At 41.3% G+C, this 18,046-nt stretch overlaps 1 long non-coding RNA gene across 1 annotated transcript; it reads right to left on the reverse strand.

Annotated features, from left to right (window-relative positions):
- Positions 1 to 4,267: 4,267 nt before the first annotated feature.
- Positions 4,268 to 17,734, reverse strand: LOC143673171 (uncharacterized). The gene is made up of 3 exons (XR_013170226.1): positions 17,621 to 17,734; positions 11,205 to 11,262; positions 4,268 to 5,250 (listed from the first exon to the last, which is right to left on the reverse strand). It is a non-coding gene; the product is annotated as an uncharacterized LOC143673171 (long non-coding RNA).
- Between the last annotated feature and the right edge of the window lie 312 nt (positions 17,735 to 18,046).

Consider the following 18,046-nt stretch of genomic DNA (forward strand, 5'->3'; position numbering starts at 1 on the left):
AAAAGAGCCATGTAGAGTATAGGAGAATTTCAGGATAAGAAAACAGTGAGAATGGGAGTTGCTCTGGGTAAAATGACATTTTACGGAACCACTCATCTGAATAAATTTATATACAGACTGGAGCAGTGTCTCCATAGTGTAGCTACCAAAATGATTATGTGTTTTATTGGTGGTATTTTGCATTTTGGAAAAATGCTGAATTATGGTAGAGATGGGGAGTGAAATTGATCACAAGAGCCTTGATAGTTGGCATTTACTGGCACACAGTGAAGATAATTCTTTTCTGCTTTAGCAGTTGTGCAGCCTGGCATAGTTAAAAGGGTAGAAAGCTGCACTTTCTTCCCCTTGGTAGATAAAAGTAAATTAAAGTTGAAAATGTTTGACACCATCCTGCTAGCAAAACAAAAACACAGCAGAGACCCCAGAATTTCTATAAAGGAGGATCTTGGGTTGACAATGCAGTTGAACAGAGGGGTAGCTTGAAGCTGAGTTTGATATCATTGAAAAAATGTTTAAAGAATAGTTAGAAATTCAGGAGGGTGGTAATGCTAACTTCTCAAGCCACCCTGTGATATACCTGTACGTGTGTGTGTGTGTTTCTGGATTTGAGCCTGGGTACTTACATGTGCCTCTGTCTTGGTGGGTTTTTAAAGAATGTTTAGCCCTAGCCATAGACTTCGGTGGCTTCATTGAAATTCTAGCAAGTCTGTATGTGAACATGTGAAGGCATTTTGAACATATGAAAGAAAGAGCAGGGCGGGCAATGGTGGCTCAGTGGCAGAGTTCTCACCTGCCATGCCGGAGACCCCAGTGTGATTCCTGGTGCCTGCCCATGCACACAAAAAAAGAAAATGTGCTGTCCTCATCCATCAGACATGCCACACTCTTGATCCCCACCCTCTACAACTCACATAACAGGTGACCTGTGAGGCCAACTGCATTTTCCTTGTGCAGGTCCTTCGATATCATACCAGTTAGAGCCTTTAGTATACTATGCAGATGTTTCAAATCCATCACTGGTAAAGTATCTGACAGCCCCAGGCTTGTATGGTTACATTGATTGCAATCGCTTTTCCCACTCATCATGAGTCTGGCTTCCCCTCTACTTAGCTGATATGAAAATTCTCCTCTGTCTTTTCTCCTTTTATGGAGTTTCATGGCCATGCCTTAAAATAAATTTGCCTTTCTTCTTAAAACTTCAGTGACTTTCTTCCTAGCCATTTTCCCCTTGTTGCCAACCCATTTCTTTCATTTGACTCAGGTCTGGCAGGATGTGTGCTTAAAGAATGATGCTATGGTCTTTTCAGAATTTTACTGTGTTAACATATACGTATAAAACTTAAAATTTTCCATTTATTAGTATAATTACAGGGGCATTAATTACATTTATAATGCTGTGTTACATTAATTACATTTAGAGTACCACTATCCATTACCAACATTTTTTCAATCATTCCAAGCAGAAACTCTGTACCTAGTAAGCAATTTTCCCCTTCCCCAGCCCCTGGTAACCTCTAATCTACTTTCTGTCTTCTGAATTTACTCATTCTAAATATTTCATATAAATGGAGTCATACAGTATTTGTCCTTTTGCCTCTGGCTTATTTCACTTAGCATAATGTTTTCAAGATTCATTCATGTTGTAGAATGTATCGGAACATCATTCATTTTTATGGCTAAATAACATGACATTGTCTGTATATACCACATTTTTCTATTCATATGTTGATGGGCCCTTGGGTTATTTCCACCTTTTGGCTATTGTAAATAATGCTATAATGAATATCTGTGTACAAGTATCTGTTTGACTCCCTGTTTTCAGTTCTTTTGGGTATATACCTAGATGTGAAATTATCGGGTCATATGGTAATCCTGTGTTTCCGTTTTTGAGGAACTGCCAAACTGGTTTCCACTGTGACTATACCATTTTACATTCCCATTATAATGTATAAGGATTCTACTCTAGGATTATTTTTTGTTTGTATGCTGTATGGCAGGGTCACATTTCATTCTTTTTCCATGTGAGTAACCCATTATTGTAGTAACATTTGTTGAATTTTTGTTTGTTGTATTTTGTTTGTTTGTTATGCTTATTTGTTTTTTGGCAAGTGCATCGACTGGGAATTGAACTCGGGTCTCCCACATGGTAGGTGAGAATTCTACAACTGAACTATCCTTGCATCCCTTACTCTGGGATTTTTGAAATTTCTTTTATGTTATGCTCCATACAACCATATGACTGGTTATAAATCCCGTGGAACCATGTTGCCCCTTGGGTTACTGCTACCGGGTAACCCCAATCAGAAACAATTCTAATTGCACTTATTCTTGTCATAGGTTTTGAATTGTTTTTATTTTATGATTACAAAATCTTCTAGAAATTTTGGAAAGTACATAGCAAAAAAGCAGAAAAAAAATCACCTCCCCAGATTATCTCACCTCCTGGAGGCAATCAATGTTAATGTGTTAGCAATTTCCTTTCCTATGCATTTTTAAAAACATTTTATTGTGAAATATATATGCAGAAAAGTGATAAATTTCAAATTAATAAAGAGTTATTAGGGCAAATTTCAAAGTGTAAGTTAACAAATAGTTACAGAGAAAACACCTATTAAGGGTACAGTATTGCTGATTCCCTAGAAGCCTTTTCTTTAATTTATTTCTGATCACAGCCCCCCTTTTCAGGGATATTTGGTCAGATCTTGTTTTTAAACTTTTAGAATTATATAATATAACATTTATATGAAGCAAAGAAAGAAAAATGCTATATTTTTTAAAGCACGCTTCAACAAGTAGTTACAGAACAGATCCCAGAGTTTGTCATGGGTTACCATTCCTTCATCTCAGATTTCTCCTTCTAGCTACTCAAAACACTGGAGGCTAGAAGGAATATTAATATAGTGATTCAGCATCCATACTCATTTGTTAAGTCCCATTTTCTCCCTTATACCTCCTCCTTTTCCTTTAATACTTCTCCCTTTCCATAGGGATCTTTGGCCATTGTGATCATCCTGTGTGTACAATTTTTAAAAATTCCTGATCTCTTAATGTTGAAATCATTAGTGCAAAAAAACTTATAAATCGAACTGAGGGTCAAACAATGAATTGGAAACATATTTAACACAAATAAGACAAATGAGTTAACATGCTGAATTAGAAGGAACTCATCCAAAGCTCTGTGTTAAACAACATTTTAACATTGCCCACGTTGGCGGTGTCATCAATTCTCTTATTTAATGACACCCACAGTCTCCCACTGATTAGAAGCATGCACACAGCAGCCGAGTCTGCTTCTCTAGGAGCTAGCTACAAGGCCTCTGCAGAGAAGAGGGCAGCTTCTGGTTGTATTTATAACTGCAATATCAGATTAGCAAAGTCAAAATTCAGAATTTATCATCATGCCTATTGAGTTCTGGAAGAAAGCCCCACAGTTTGAATCAGCAGTGCTTCTGGGGTGGAGGATGCCAAGAGCAACTCAGGGGATGAGATAAAGTTTTGCAAGAGCTCAGCAAATCCATGTTTCCCAGACTCTTCAAAAGTGTTTCTCCTTCCCATTTTCGTGCATTTCTTTAAAGTTTGCATCACCTACAGAAACTCTGGTTTCCAGCATTTGATGCATCTAAAACACTCACAAGAAGTCTGCCTTACTCAGAAGCGATAGTTGAAATTTTAAGTGTTTTCTATACTATAAGGAAGCTAAATACCTTGTGATTGATGCAATTTAAGTGCATTTTATCTCACAAATATTTGTATTTCACTATCATAAGATTCCAGAAGTCCATATCATTTCAGTTCTGTAGTTGGCTAATTCCCCATAAAAAGTTCATATTATTAAATACAGTATTCCTCAGTGTAAACATAGAAAAGATGAAGTGTCTACTTCGGGCAAAATGGGGAAATAGAAATTCTGGCCTCAACTCCTTCATTCTGCAGCTGAGTGTCCATAGATAATGCTCTCCAAGTTTCCAAACCTCATTTTTTCATGTATAAAACAAGATTAGAAGGGGACAACTCTGAAAATGTTTCTAGAATTAATCTCTGTGGTTGTTTTGCTTAATACCAAAGTCATATATTTGGGACTCTGGCTTGAAGTCTTTTCCAGTGAAATGAGAACTTGGGGATAGGAAAAAAATTTCATAGCCTTTTAGCATGAGTGAAAATGTTGGTGCAAAACCACAAGAGTTGGCAAGCTATGGCCCATGAGCCAAATCTGCCCACCACCTATTTGTTTTTTCCCCCACCCTCAAGCTAAAATGAATACATTTTAAATGATTGTATAAGTGCCTACATAATATCCTTTATTTTGCTTCTTGGTCTGTAAAGCCAAAATTGTACTACTTGGCCTTTCCTAGAAAAAGTTCACTGATCCCTGACCTAGCACATCCCTTGGCATTCTTTCACAAATGAGAATGCCCAGATTAGTGAGGCAATTTACCCAAAGTCACATAACCAGTTCCCTGTTGGGACTGAGGATCAGATCTTGTTCTCGAATTCCTAACCCAGGCATCTCTAGATAACATCAACCACATCTGAAATGACTCGGTGCCTTTTTGCTGGAACAGATGCAGTAACAAAGGAACTACATTAATTTTTCAATCATTTCAAATGAATTCTCAAAAAGACAGCTTATGTTATATAAATTTAGAGAATTTCTGTGATTTGATGAGAGGTGCTTCGGTGTATTCAGGCAGGTACTTGAGCCTTTGGTGTCCACTCCCAGTCTGCCAGGACTGAGTGGACAGAAGCTTCCATCATGCTGGGACTTGGCACCCCCTACCCCCTACCCCCAACCCCCGGGAATGCCTGGCAAAAAGGCTGTGGGCAAAGACCTCCTCACCACACAGAATTCTCAGCAGAGCCAGGCTGTAATAGAAACAGACTTCCAGAAGGCTCGCTGTATTCAGGGAATCAACGTTCTGATTTTTAAAGTTGAATGCATTAAATAAGGAATGGTTCACTTCAGACTGAGTTTTAATTACTCATTTGTTTAGAGTCTGAGTTAAGGGTCTTCATCTTATTTGAGGAAGTGGTTTAGTAGCAGAAGTTCACACATCATTGTTCCTGGTCAGGTTGGCACTTTGGACCTGAGTATTAATAATTAATTGCTTTAAATGATATCCTGGAACAGGACTTGGCTGGGGTGGAAAATATGCCAGTCAACTGTCACATGAAGCAATCCAGTCACAGTCCATAGGGTTGGAATTTGAGCCAGAAGACAGCTTCTGTGAGGCCAGCTGTGAAGAACATGGGCTGCAAAAGGAAAGAAATGATGCTTGGTATTTAGACAAGTGAACCCTCCCACTACTTCCCTTGGGAGCTGCAGGACAGGGTAAGCAAAAATATTACTAAAGCCATCATCATTACAAGGCAGAGGCTGTGAGTTTCTGGGTTTTGCATGCATTCCACAGCCAGCATGGGCTACAATTTTCTAGCACCTTTTGTGAATGGGCTGGTAATGAGTGCTGAGTGATTGTGTCTTAGGTGAGGCAGTGGGGCAGGAGCTCACAGAATGTCCCCTCTTCTCTCCTCTTCTCTTTAAGACCCAGAGCCAGTTATGTGGGAGAAAGTGTTGGGCAGCATGTGATAGGACCATTCTTTTAGGTATGTCCACAGCCATGGGGGAAAGGGTGAGAAAAGAGGCTCTGGTCATTTGGTAAAGACTGGATTTAGGGATGCTCACTGAGGTACAAAATCCAGTGCCACATGCAGAGGGGTACAGCCTCCTGGTGGTTTAGTTGATGGTGAATTGGAGGCCCTAGAGCATGGTTTTCAGAGCAGGGGACATGTGCAGTGGGTGCATAAAATCGTTCATAGGGGTAAAGGAAGAACTTTTTTGACTGCTTTTTCTTTTTTCCCTTTTATCAGCTCCCTTTAAAATTTTTATTCTGTAGGTTTTATGGTGTATGTCATATATGAAGACAGCTGTTTATGTACCTAATCTATAAATAAATGAAAGTTTATTGTTAAGTATACACACACTTTTTTCTCCCATCAGAAGGTTTGGATACAACTGCTCTAGATCTTACAAATGAGTCTACAAAGGAAAGTCCGGGGTTTGTTCTCGAAGCTGTGAAATCCCTGTTCATGCCCAAACTCCAGATCCCTAGAATACATGTGTGATGTGCCTGCTCCAGTCATACTGGTGACATGCCATTGTACATGCTTTTGGTCTTTCACTCTCATAAACCAGTGTGAGACACCCCAACACAGTCCAGGCCTCAGCCGAGCTATCCTATAGGTGCTGGGTTATTCTCTTTAAATGTCCTGTGGTATCATCTGAAAGCTCAGTTTTTATGGGTGTTTGATTCTGTTTTCTAAGTGGGTACAGGACACAAAATTTGTGGGGTGGAAAGAGCATTGGTAGAGAGTGAGAGGGTGAGAGAGCCTGGGCTCATTCATTCATTCTTTCTTGTATTTGTTCAAAAAACATTTACTCATTTCCTGGTGTATACTGAACACCAAAATACCTGAATCTTATTCCCCCTTCTGTAAAACAAGGTGAAATGATTTCTAAGGTTCCTTCCCACCCTAACTTCTTTAACATTTGAAATTTTCTCCCCAAATTGATGCTGTTCTTAAATATATGCTTTTGAATCATTTGTACCTTTGAGAACAAAAAGTACTGATGTTTTATATGTGATTAATGAAACAGTAAGCATGTAAAACAATGATATATAAAAAGGAGGTTAACTTTTTTCTCCTTTCTTTTTGTGAGTTATAAATTTCCAGTATAAAATTGAAAATTGATAGCAGCTCACTTAAATGGGAATATAAAATGCAGCTTTTCTCACTAGAAAGAACCCTTACTTCCTTTAACATCTCCTCTCAGAATAGAAACCCCATGGGAACTTCTATTCTTTTGACCCCAAATCTCCATCTTCAACATTAGGAATGCAGAAATGGGCAGATGCTTTGGCAAAAACAAAGATAAATAAGGTTTTCAGAATGATGCACTTAATCATCTGAAAATCTTGCCATTAAAGAAAGCAGTGTCTCCATTCAGAAAATAGAGCATCCCTTGTGGTTTGTGATCTTGTCAGTCCCTGCATGGCTTTCTGGCTCCATGACACCCTGGCCATGGCTGAACAATTTGGCCACTAAATACAGGCTTGGCCACCCAAACCCCCACTCCCTTCAATGACCAGTCTTACCTTTGGGTGGGAGGAAATTAAGAAGCACTGGTCAGCCCTTTGGATTGGGTTCCTAGTCCTGCTCTGTCTTAGGTTTTGTCCTGCCTACTTCTGGACACATATCAGCCTTGTCATGAAATAGTCTTCAATGGTTTTATTTTTAATGGCCATAAATTATACACTAATATGCAAAAATGTGTCTCACTGTCCCCCTTCCTCTTGCCAAATCATATGTAAAAATGCTTATCCTTGTAGCTTTGACAAAGCTGGGTATAACCATTCTTTTTTTTTAATATTTGATAGTTCAAAAGGAAAAACTAGAGTAGTTGGACATTTTTCTGGCATTTAATAGTCATTTGTTTTTTGACTTTGAGCCTGCCACTAGAATGCAAGAGAGAAATCCCAGTGGCTCGTGTTTTGGTTAGAACAACTGGGCCCTGCTACCATTAGCTTCTTAATTACATAACAGCAATGCAAGAAGTCCACAGTTTCCGAAGAGTCTGGCTTTTTTCCACATGGGGACACAGATGCCCTGTTTCTTAATTTAATACCATCTGCAAAGCTGTTGGGAAATATGGAGAAAAAAGTGAGAGCTCCATTTATTTATGCAGCCCAATTTAATTATTTTACACAGAGAAAAATGGTTTTCTCTAATGATGCCTGGAGGGATGAATATAATAAAGTAGAAGGGATGGGAAAACAAATTCATTTTGTATAGAGAAAAAGGAAACAGATTCTTGCTTGAGGGTGTTCTAAAACTGGGTCCAGTAAAGACAGTGTTGTCACCCCGTTTCTTCTTCTGGGGAAACCTTTGGAAGCTGTCCTGACATCTGACAAAACTGCACTGTCAATATGCTGCCTATCTTTTTTAAAGTAATAGAACATGAAGTTCAATGTGGATAAAGGAAAAACATTTTGTTTATGAGAAAGGAAGAGTCTGAATTATAGGTAGACTTGGCAAGCAAGGTGGTTTAAGTCCCATTCCAAGGAAATTCTTTGTCCATGTTTCTGAATACATTATAATTGAGACATTCCTACTCCCTGCCCCAGCTCTTCAGGGGATTTTAAGTAGGTTTCATCAATCTTGGACAACTCTGGATGATTTCTCATCATGTTATTCCTTCCTCTGTAGGGAAGCTCACTGTAAGTATTCAGGTCTTACTTTTCATTCATGGGGTCTTAAGAGTGTCTTGGGTCATTGAGAAAGTGTGTTGCTTATCCTGGATGCATCAGAGAGGAGATTGGCACTTATTTTGCTGCACAATCTATGTTTGCCAGGGCTCCTATGACAAATGCCACACAATGGTGGGCTTAAACAATAGAAATGTATTATCTCATAGTTTTGAGGATAAGAGAAGTCCCAAATCTAAGCATCAACAAGCCAATACTTTCTCCCCAAAGTCTGCAACACTGTGGTACTGGTTGCCAGTGATGCTTGGGATTCTTTGGCTTGTACACCTGCCTTGCATGACATGGTGATTTCCTCTCCTCTCTCTTCCATGTTCTGTTGAATTCTGGCCTCTGGCTTCACCTCATGGCTTTCTTTCTCTCTGAGTTTCTTCTGCTTATAAAGGACACTGGTAGTCTGGATTAAGGTCCACCCTCATTAAGTTTGGGTACCCCTCAACTTGGAGTAACATCTTCAAGAAGTCCTGTTTACAATGGGTTCACACTCACAGGAATGCAGATTAAGATTAAAAACATATTTTTTTTCTAGAATTGATATCTCAGTCTACCACAGGTAGCTTGTTGGATAATGATTCTATGAGGCTCCTTGGATGATGCTTGGAGGTTGGAGTCCTTATCTCACCCTCTGCTCTACTTGTGGTCCCTTCACCTCTCCCTTTTTCTCATTTTGTGGAATCTTTTATCCAGTTTGGACATGGTGGTCTTTCAATCCTTAATTTAGAGTAGCAGCTTGCGAAATTGATGGTCAAGTATTTGTGGCCATTGCTTTATTCGAGGTAGGCTAGTTTTGCTCTCTGGGCTGGGGTCATGAGAAGGCCTTCACAAATGTTGTGAGCATTAATACAGAAATAAGACAATTGATTAATATTTCAAAATATTACCTTTGCCTAAGAGAACATAAGCTTGTTCTTTATTGCTGCTTGGAGTGAGACAAGGCAGAGAAGTGGAGAGACCATTGAACTTGGAACAAGGAAATCAGAACTCCAGACACAATGTATTCACCAGTGAGATGATCCTGACTTCATCTCCTTTTCTCTTCTATCAGTTTTGTATGAGGGTTCAGTCCCATACTTTCAGAAGCTTATTGGACACCACCACTTGGATGTCACACAACACCTCACATTTAACACATCAAATGTAATGTGTTTACAACTAGGCTCATATTCTCTTCCTTCCCCAGCTCCTAATGCCAAACCTGCCCTGCTCCCATGTCCCACCATGTCTAATTACAGCACCATCTATGCAGCTTTCTCACCCAGTTACCTTGGAACCATCCTTTCCTTGTACTCTTCCTCAATCCCCACAGTTACTCAATCACCAGAATCTTAGCAAACCCATCTCAGAAGCAACTCTTCCATCTGTCCCCAGCTATTCAGCCTGTTGCTACTGCTTCATTTCATGCCCCCCTCTTTTCTGTTGCAGAACATTAAAACATCTTCCTTATTGATCTCTGTGTAACCCAACCTCTAAACTCCCCCTAGAGGGATCATCTTTACTCAAAGAAGTTTCTTGATTCTGGAGGAGCATCCAACCCTGCAGGCTGTTCCTGGTTCCTCACATTCTGGCACCCGCTCACCTCTCCAGCCTGTTTCCTTCTGTCCACCTTCCATGACCATCTCCTGGTTTCCAACTCACAACTCCCCTTTTCAGTACCCCATGCACATGACAATTCCTTTCCACATGCTGGTTCCTTTGCTTGGACTGCCCCTCCCCCTTCCTCTTCTTCCACCAGGTATATCCATACTGATTTCTCAAATCCATACTGATTTCCTCTCTGACACATTTCCTGCCTCTTGAGGAAGCATGAATAGCCTTCTTCTTTCATTCTTTCACTGTGGTGGTTAAAACACCTCTTTCTAATCATCAGTTTACATTTCTTGTCTCACTCAGTGCCCATTATCTCAGAAGCACATGAAGGGAACAGATTTGAGAGTTCAAAACTTGCTCTGGGTCTTGATGTTCTGAGGTGAATGTGTACAAGGGCAGCAGGAGAAGGAAGTACAGCTGCTGTAAGTAGTCCAGACAGAAGTAGATGAGGAAGAATTTAGGAGGTGGCATTGACAGGGCAAGTGATGACAAGATGAAGAGTGAGGGAAAGTGAGATGTCAAGGATGTGGTGTGTCTGGGGAAAGGCATGGTTTTCCTGGTAAGGGTGCTCTTCTGTTTTCATACAAAGTAGTTCTAAATTTTGAAATCTCCATTTTCTCATGGGTGCAATTTGGATGCTAACCCTATTTAATAGGGGTGTCATGAGTATTAATCGGCACATGGAAACATTAGCTAAATTAATTTTTAATATAAAGAAGTCAAGGCACCTTTAAAGATAAGTGTTTTTGAGATAAAGCACACAAAATGCTTAGAAGAATGTCCAGTACCTGTCAAGCACTCAATGAGAACAGTCTCTTCTTTCTGTAAAGCTAAAATAAAGAAAACTCTGACTCAGGTGCCAGAATAGCCCCTGAGATAAAAGGAAACTCCATGCCAGCATTTAGCATATATAAAAATATGTCTTTGTATAATTGGACCCTTCTGTCTCCTCTTTAAGATCTAGGGTAAAATATCACCTTCTGAGAGTTCTCCTCTACAGAGAACTGCATCTAAAGCTTCACCCCGAAACCCCACCCCTGTCAAGCTGTCCATTGTCACAACACCTTTTAGTTCCTTCATTGCACTCACAGCATTATCCTGTTTATTCATTAGCCTACTTGCTTCACACCTGTGTCTCGCTCTGGGGAAGACTATCCTGCAGAACTGGGACTGTATCAGTTATATACTCAGCTGTCATCCCAGCATCTAGGCCAGCATACAACCCACTGAAGGCACCCAGGGAGTATTTATGAGATGAATCAATGGTGGACTGGATATCTGGTTTGCAGGTTGGTTTACCTGGACCCAGGCTGCTCTGTCCTCATGGAGCATCATCTAAGGCAGCTGTTTGTGGATGCTGTTTCAGAGAAGGAAGGAGGTGAAAAGCATGGGGAAACAGTCTTGCTCAAATTCTGGATAAAGCCCCCCTCAAAACTTCAGGCCCAAAAGAAGAAACCCAGGTTACGAATTTTTAGTTCAGGGCATCACACCAAAATCTAAAGAGGCACCTGGTAGTTTGGGCTGCAAAGTTAAAATTTCCTACAGAACTTAACTCTTGGCTTCAACTTGTAAACATTTGACATACAGTTGTACCCCATTTTTACCCTCCTTCAGGGCTGGTAGGAAATGAAATAAAGGTCAACAGCAGTTTTCTCTGGACTGTCAGATTATGAGGAACTTTTAGGATTTCCTTTGTACATTTCCTAATTTTTAGTATTTCTCAATTTTCCTACCCTGTATGTGTGTGTGTATATATACATATATATATATTAATTTAAAGAAAACACTAAAATTTATTTTCAAAAATGACAATACTGAAAATTTGGAACAGAAGGGATTAGGAACTGGGAGAGAACAGTGTCTGCTGAGGCTCTTCTCTGACATCCTCTGTCTCATTTTTCCTGCCTGTTTAGAAGTAATCATGAGCAGACCTTTGTGGGCTGAGAGTGGGCTCTGCCAGACTGCATCTTTCTTCTCTCTCTCTCTCTCTCTGGCATGACTCACTTACACTGTCTAAGGACACCACATTTATTAGTATATGAGATGGTCTGGAATACAAATGATGAACATTTGTGCAAAACACTCGGCAGCAAGAGTTCCTGTCATTCTCTTTCCCAGCAACAGTGTTGAAGACATCCCAGCTGTGCTCCGTGCTGTTTGAATTAGATTCTGTCTGCAGCTACAGTTCTCTGGAGGACTCGTACTGGACTCTCTCCCATGCCCACAGGACAATTACTGGCCACAGAGATGTGCTCTCAATTTACAGGCAGGAAACACCTAGTGAATGTTTAATCTGATAAGGGAAATAAGAAGAGGAAGAATATCTGACATGTCAAGGAATCATACCCTCTCAGTTTTTGTTTTCATGTAAATTATAGTAATTTGATACTCATCATCATTTCTTTGAAATTGGTAGGACAGATGTTGTTGCCTTACTTTTCAAGTGGGAAACTGAATTGTACAGGTGATAAATTACCTGGTGATATGATCCTGTAAGAGACACTGAAAACAGCATTTATTTCTTCTTACTGTGCATGCAAGAATATGCCCATCCTATCATAAATATACTATTAAAATATCTTATCATATGAATATTAGAAAAGTCCTTTGATAGACCCAAGGACTCTTTAAAATGGATATGCAGAGACTAAATGTGTTACAAAAAATGTTTAGCACATGTAATAATTTTTAATTATCTTTTGAATTGGGGTTAACAGTAGTATGAGTAATTAAAATGTCAGTTTATCCACATAACTACTTTAACTAATGGCCATGTCCCAGAGGCCTGTGAAATTTGTTAGTTACCCAACAGCTAATTATGACATTGACAACAACATGACCTTGACAATGATGTAATAGAATAGCTGGATTTATTAACTTGCTACATGGCCTCCAGCCATGTAGGCACCAATATCATCACAATTCTATGGATAGAAAGCTGCATTTCAGTAAGCTTCTGTAGCTTTCCCAACTCATTAAGATAAACTCTTAACAACTAGCAATAATGCTTTCCTAAGGTTTTGGGAAAAGTAGACAACTGACAGAAGGAAGAGAGTCCAGATTGCTAAAATCTTTACTATTTTCCTCCTGTGTAATTGACAGAGAAAGGAATGAGAATGTAATAAAAAGAAATTCACTAGTATTTATTCAGTAGCTGCTGGGCCAGGCTCTGATCTGAGTGTGCCACATATGTCAACTCTTAATCCTCACAGCAATGCTGAGAGGCATGTACTCTCTTTACTGTGCTCATTTTACAGATTTGGAACTGAGGCTCAGAGAGGCTAAAGAACTTACTGGTAAGTACAGCATCACTTAACTGGACAGCCAAAATTAGAACGCATGGTATCTGGCTGCAGAGCCTGTGCTTTTAAACCTTGCTCGATGCAACCACTTAGTAAACTCTGGTTCATCACCAAGGACCCAGAACTACATTAGGTACTTCACATGCATTATCTCATTTAATTGCCACCACAGCCATGAGAAGAATTATTATCTCCATTTTACAGTTTAGGTGCCAAAACTCCAGTTGTCCATAACTCCCGTTGTCCACAAAATAGAGGCTCATTCATTGCCTTGCCCCAAATCTGCATTAGGGAATTTGCCACAGAATTAGAAATAGAATCCAGGCCCTGTACAGCTCTTATCATTGAACTAGGTTCCTTCCCTTTTGCTTTTCTGCCTGACTTCTCAGTATTTCTAGTATCTTATGATGGAATGTGTTCACACATTCTCTGCTTTCTCTAACCTCTTGTCAGAGCCCAGTTGTGCATTTGATATTCTTCAAACAAACCAATGACATTAAGGAGGAAAAGTATTCAAGGGCATCCAAATCTTGTGCTATTGATACTGTTCTTTTGATCACAGTGACCCTGAACAAGAAAACAGCACTTCCTGTGACTGTTGTGTAGAATCTTTGAGCTGCCTCAACATCCCTGGCTGCCTTTTATACATCTTTTAGGCAAATAAAGTAGGGCAGGACAGAGAGAAATGTCTGGAATGATATAGAATGCTGGCCCTGCTAGGTTTTCTCTCTCTCAATAAAAGTAGAAGGTTCACAAAAGAAAGAGAGTAAGAAAATCGACTTAAGCCACTGAAAAATAGCATAGAGGGCAAGAAAAGGTGTGGTAGTTGTTTTGTTTTGTTTTTGTTTCAGGTTTTTTTACTTGCTTTCTGTTTTGTTTTCAGAAGGTCTGTTTGTTAAGAGGGAGCTGTCAGATCACATGTTGTTTTAACATTATGAGAAACTTAAAGATATATCTATATTCCCTCCAAAAGAGGCAAAAGAGAGATTTCTTCACTTTCTCAGCCCTGGCCTTCCACCATACAAATGAACCCTCTTTAGTCTTTGAAGTCTTTCTTTTCTGCTGCTGAAAAGCAGTGATGCATCTAGGACTGTGGCTTTCAGATTTGTTCGTTGGCATCCTAAAGATTTTCAGTTTCAAAAATTGACTAATGAGGGAAGGCCTAGAAGGCACTATTTCAGGTCATATCTCTTTCAGTATGTCTGTTTTATATTTTGGGATTCTGCTCAGAATTATATCCTGAGAGGAATTACAAAAGATCAAAAGTTTTGTGAATTTTGGGGAGTGCTTTCCTTTCAAGTTTTAGGTTGGAAAACTGACTCAGCTCATGAGAGCAGGACCTGCTATATACCTGGGATGGCTCGTCTTGTGGCAGGGTATGAGAGCAACCTATGAAGTCTCCAGACATGTCCTACCTTGACCTCAGCTTGTAGAACACAACTGGTGGCTGTCCTTCTCCCCTTCTGGGATTTACTGCCCAGTCTTAATTTTTTTTCTGTGTGCAATTTTACAAACTTGAAGTCATATTGTTATATAAGCATTTTTTTCATTTAGCAGTACATTGCAAGAATTTTCCCACATCATCAAAGTTCTCATAAATATAAATTTTAATGACTGCATAAAATTCCATCCCATGCATTTAGCCATTCGCCCTCTGGATATTTAGATAATTTGTTTTGCTATAATAAATGATAGTCTGATGAACATATTTGTCAAAATATTTTTGCCAACATTACTAATTATTTCCTTAGGATAAATTCCCAGAAGTGTAACTTATGGGTCTATGAATATTACATCTATAAAACTCAATGCATTTTACTAAACTTCTTTCTGGAAACACTAAAAATCAGTTTATATTCCCACACTGAAGTGTAACAATGTACAATTTCAGCTGACTGCCCCTGAATGTAACTCTCTGTTTCATCAGGAAAAGAAAAGAGTATTTTCATCAGAAAAATCATCTTTTGGCTTGCAGTTGCTATTTAAAGCAGAAAAATGCATGCAGGCCTGATGGAATTGTGTGAGGAAATTTTTTTCCTTCTGAGAATGAGGATGAGAAAAAAATGTAGGAATCAAGAAATATAATTAAAGTATAGTATTTGGGCCACAGTTATTAAAACCCAGTTGAGGAGGTGCGAGGGTAATTCTGTGGTAGAATTCTCACTTGCCATGCAGAAGACCCAGGTTTGAGTCCCAGCCCATGCACTTCCCAAACAAACAAATGAAAAACCAAACAAAGCAAAAATTCAACAACTGGTGCTGCAATAAGGGGATACTCACATAGAAGAAGAATGAAATGTGACCCCCGTCATACAGCATGCAAAGAAAAAAAAAAGCCAGTTGAAAATTTTTTCAAACATAGTATGTCATAAAAATGACAACAGGGTGGGCCATGGTGGCTCAGCAGGCAGAGTTCTCACCTGCCATGCCAAAGACCCGAGTTCAATTCCCGGTGCTGTCCCATGTGAAAAAAAAATGAAAACACCTTACTCCCTAATCACTTATACTGGAATGTAAGCATATTTTCAGCCCAGTTGTACAAGCACAGACCTTTCAAAGTGCTAAGAGTTGGAATGTTACATTTGGATCCTGAATTTACCACACATTTGGTGAGAGGCAGGGGGCCCAACAGCTGTCATTATGAAGGATGGTTAAATAAATAACTGATGTTTAATTGGGATGCCTGGGTCAAAATCATGGCTTTGCCACTTACTAACTTTGTGGCTTTGGTCAGGTCAATTAATTTCTCCAGCCTGTATAATGAAGAAAATATCTCTATCCCCAGCTGTGCAGCTGCATCTGGCTACTGAACACTTGAAATGTGGCTGATCAGAATTCAGATGTGCTATAAATATATATGCACACACCACTTCCCAAGCCTTTGTACAAAAACAGAATGTGAAACAGTCTTATTAATAATTTTATATTGGTTGAATGTTGAAATGATAGGTTGGATGTCTTGGCTTCATTAAAACTTATGATCAAAATTATTTGTAATGTCTCTCTATATTTTACTTAAAAAAATTTTTTTTGTTCCTTGCTAATGTGGTTGGCAATCTGTTTTTATTGGACAGCATTGCTCTAGAATGTAATAAGGTCTTCAGAAATATTTCTCAGAAGCTGTTCAGGTGGGGTACTTCTCCACTGTGGAGTCACCCAGTTGTTTTATCTGATGGAACCTTTGGGACTTAGGATACTGTAAGACACCTGGGCTGAATACCCTGAGTTCTGGATGGTTTAGAAAAAGCTGGGTAGGGATGATGCATACTATTTCATTGTATATTAGAGGAGTGTGCACAGCATTTAAAAATAGTATTGCCCTCCCTCTACCCTGCCCCATCATGAGCCCTCATGAGTTATTTCTGTTGGCCACGTTATGAATTTGACATTTGGTTCAGTTGGTGGGACCTGCCTCGGTCCTTTAAAACAGAATGGACAGTTAGCAAAAGGTCAAAGCCACTATGGCTGGTGGTAGCTGTCCAGACCCGTGAAAGGGCAGAGGAGACCCAGGGAAATTGGAATAGTCAGCATGGCAAAATGCTTGGTCAGGATCCAGACTCGAAGAAGCCTTCACTTGCACATGGTCAACCACTGTGGCAGTAATGTGTTTGTTTGTTTGCTGAGACAAGGCTCCAAGATCACAGCTAGAAATGCTGGTACATGCCCAGCCCTCTGCTGCCTGCAGGCTTCCAGCTTCCAGATCTGGGAGAGAAGCCAAGGGAGAACTTAAAGTTACAATGTTGTTGACAAGGATGGGAAAGTGAGAGAGGGAGGGAGAAAAGCAGAGAGACAGACAGGAAGAAAGCTAGTGAGTGAGGGAGTGGGAAGGGCAGCTGGGAGAGCCTGAAAAGAGGGTCCCACTGCCTTGTGAAGCAAATGAGGTGTATGGAGTGTGTCCTAAAGCAAGTCCTGATCTGCTGACTGAGGAAGGAGTCAGCGATGTGTTCAGATTGTGCAGTGATGATGGAAGATTGTGGAGAAAGCAGATCGGATGACCTCGGGAGCGCCGAGGGGCGGGGCGGGACTTGCACTCAGCAGGAGGCAGCTGCGGCTTCCACTGCGAGAAGTGTCGCGGTGCGGAGACCAACGGGCTCTGCCCCCATTTAAGGCTCGCTGGCTGCAGTTTTGTCCGCTGCCCCGCGCAGTCTCTCGCCTCGGCAGGCCCTCAGCGTGAGGCGCAGTCCCACCGGGTGGTCCGCGCGGAGCCGTTAGGCTCGGGCAGGGAAACGGTTAGGGCAACTTCTAACCGTCAGCGCCGCCGCCTCGGGCTGAGTGTAAGTCCAGCCCCGCCCCTCGGAAGGTGGGGGTCGCCCTGGGCGCGCGCGTGTCAGTCAAATCGAACCCCCCGCGGGCCGTTCCCCACCGCCACCCGGCGCGGAGACCAAGAGGTTCTGCCCCCTGCGACAACCTGACCTCACGGCCTGGTCCTCTGCTCCCCGGAGTCTCACAAGCAGGAATCCGTGCTGCAGAGCAGCTCGCCGGCCTCCGGCGCCAGTCGACGCGGCCCCTTTAAGGGAGTCTCCTCGCCGCGTGGGGCGGGGCGGGGCAGGGCCTGCGAGGGGTTCGGACGGACAGACACGGGAGCAACCAGGACGGCCACCGCCTTCCTAGGTGGGGACTTGCACTCAGCAGGAGGCGGCGGCCACGACTGCCAGAAGTATCCCGGCAGGAATCCAAAGGCTCCTCACCGGCTGCGCCAGCCCCGGCCCTCCACCCACCGCGATGGCTGCGGGGCCGCCCCCAGGCGCGGCTGATGCCCCGCGGCTGCCTCCGAGACCCGCCGGGCAGCGCCGAAGAGCCGTGGCCGGTCGAGCGGCCGTCGGGGCGCCGCGGTCCTGC

This window comes from Tamandua tetradactyla, unplaced genomic scaffold (assembly GCF_023851605.1).
Source record: "Tamandua tetradactyla isolate mTamTet1 unplaced genomic scaffold, mTamTet1.pri scaffold_164_ctg1, whole genome shotgun sequence".
Taxonomy (NCBI): domain Eukaryota; kingdom Metazoa; phylum Chordata; class Mammalia; order Pilosa; family Myrmecophagidae; genus Tamandua; species Tamandua tetradactyla.